We start from the raw sequence: 2,583 nt of genomic DNA on the forward strand, positions 1-2,583 counted from the left end.
GCATCCAATATATAATAATGATTTCAAAAGTTTTAAAAATATGACTTGGTTGCCATCAGCTCAAATCTAATCAAATCTATGCAAAAAGTAAAAAGGGGTTTGTTTGCTCTATACACATAGATTCGAAAAAGTTGTCAAAAAAACAAATATATAACAAACAAATCTTATCAAAAGCAAGATAAGTTACTTTTCTACCTAACTGTGTAATTTTGTAGGGTTTTTATTTAATGTAACATTCAGCTCGAAAAACATACAGTGCTTACCGATGTATTTGAAAATTAAAAATGGCGCCGGACTCTCTGTTGAACACTATAAGTTTGAGGAAAATGAGTTAAAAATAAACAAAATATACAAAATACTGTTAGAAACTGTCTCAATATATGTTACTGTGACACAGGCTGGCATATATTCGGTGTTTGTTTAAACAGTTACATTAAAGTTAGCTTAAATTTGCAGTTTTTGAAAAAATTACAAGTGCGGACTTTCTTTTTGCCGCATATATATACATACATACATATATATATATATATATATATATATATATATATATATATATATATATATATATATATATATATATATATATGATTAATTTTCCCCAGCATCTTTTTGTGTCATCCGACATAGTTCCATTTCATATTATTTTTTTAAATCATAATTATACATTGAATTTGCTCTGTTAAACGAGGTGCTAAACCGGTCAGCTGGTTCTTTCACTTTTTTTTTTTTTAAATTTTATATGAAAATATTTTCAAGGTAGAGAATTTTATAATGGCTAAATAAAGACAAAATTTTACTAAGATGAAATAAAAAAAGGGTGAAAGAACCAGCCGACCGGTTTAGCACCTCGCTTAGCAGAGCAAAATCGATGTATAATTATGATTAAAAAATAATATCAAATGGAAATATGGCGATCGACACAAAAAGAAGTTAGGGGAAAATTAATCATGGAAATAAATAGAAAGCAACAATATTAAGTCTTAAAAGTTTTTCGTTTTGCTTTAAATGAGTTTGTAATGTTTATCCATGTTTGTATTCATATATATATATATATATATATATATGTGTGTGTGTGTGTGTGTGTGTGTGTGTGCATATATATAATTTTTTAAATATATATATTTATTTATACATATACATAGCCAAAGACATAAATATATCGCTAGTTAGATAGGAAGGCATAAGGATACACTATTAAATAGAACGCTAGAAATAAAGAACTATATTAAATACACTGGCAAAACATTTTTAAAAAGTGGACATCAGAATAAAAAAGTAACGAGAGAAAACAGATAAGGAAAAGAATAGAGATGGAGAAAGAGAGATATATAGCAAGTGTTATAGCGCGGAGGGAGAGAGAGAGAAAGAGAGAGAAAGAGAGAGAGAGAGGGGGGGACGGGATAAAGCATTGTGTTCACGCTGTGGTTTTGAATCAGTATATTTGATCCTGACCGCTACAATTCCTCTTTATCTGTTAGCGATAATCGTTTTCACGATTGCTGCAGACATTGATATTAACGTATTCTTGCCGGTTTCCTTGAGATGGCAACTTACGTTGAACAAAGGCTGGTTTTATCAAGTTGCTTGACAATCATTTTTATCGCATATATTCTCATGGAAAAGCAAGACAATGTCTTTTGATAGGAATACACGATTCGTAACCGAGCGGAAATCTGATTTGCAGGCATCCAAGGGTTAGAGATAATCCAATGGCACTAATGACAATCGCAAGTGACTGGTGATAAGGGTGGAGAAAAAAAAAAAGAATAGTGGGGAAACAAAATGAAAGACAACAGAGACAGAGAAAACCATGGAAAGAGGGGGGAACAAACGAATAGGGAAAAAGAGGAGAGAACGAAAACAGAGAACAGAAAAGAAAGTGTGAAAGAGAGAGAACAAAGAAAGAGAGAAGATATGAAGAAAGCACAGATAGAAGAAAGGGAGGCAATAAATGTGTGTGCAGTCAGGACACACATACATACATATACATAACCCGTACATAAACACACGCATACATAAAATATACATAAACATATATACACATACATACATACATACATACATACATACATACATATGTGTGTTTGCAGTCAGCACCAACCCTATTCAGGGTTTAACCGGCTTCCACCGAAGGAGGAAGTTTCATGGGAGTATGAAATTCACAACCGATCCCCAGTCGCATGTATATCCCCGTTAGGTTATTGCGACTTTTTGCAGGGAGATGTCAACGTCCTCCTACATACAGCACCTGGACTTCCCAAATTGGTCACCCATTTTAGTAATGACCAGGCTCAACGTTGCTTAACTTCGGTGATCTGACGGGAACCGGTATATCAACGGGATTATGCCGTAATAATAATAATAATAATAATAATAATAATAATAATAATAATAATAATAAATACATATTGAGAAAGAGAAAAACCAAATGGCGATCGTACATGATTTGTGGCAGAAACAAGGAGGGATCAAGGGTGATAATATGAGAAGGGGTTGATGGAGCACAAAGTAAGGAGTGAAGGAAAGGAAGAAAGAAAGAGATAAAAAAAATAGATAGAACAAAGAAAAGACGGACAGAGAACA

General features: G+C 32.6%; 1 pseudogene; it reads right to left on the bottom strand.

Moving 5' to 3' along the window:
- Nucleotides 1–2,236: 2,236 nt before the first annotated feature.
- On the bottom strand, nt 2,237–2,355 carry LOC145256710 (5S ribosomal RNA; annotated as a pseudogene).
- Between the last annotated feature and the right edge of the window lie 228 nt (nt 2,356–2,583).

This window comes from Euprymna scolopes, chromosome 32, assembly GCF_053919585.1.
Source record: "Euprymna scolopes isolate OS-2025 chromosome 32, ASM5391958v1, whole genome shotgun sequence".
Lineage (NCBI taxonomy): Eukaryota > Metazoa > Mollusca > Cephalopoda > Sepiida > Sepiolidae > Euprymna > Euprymna scolopes.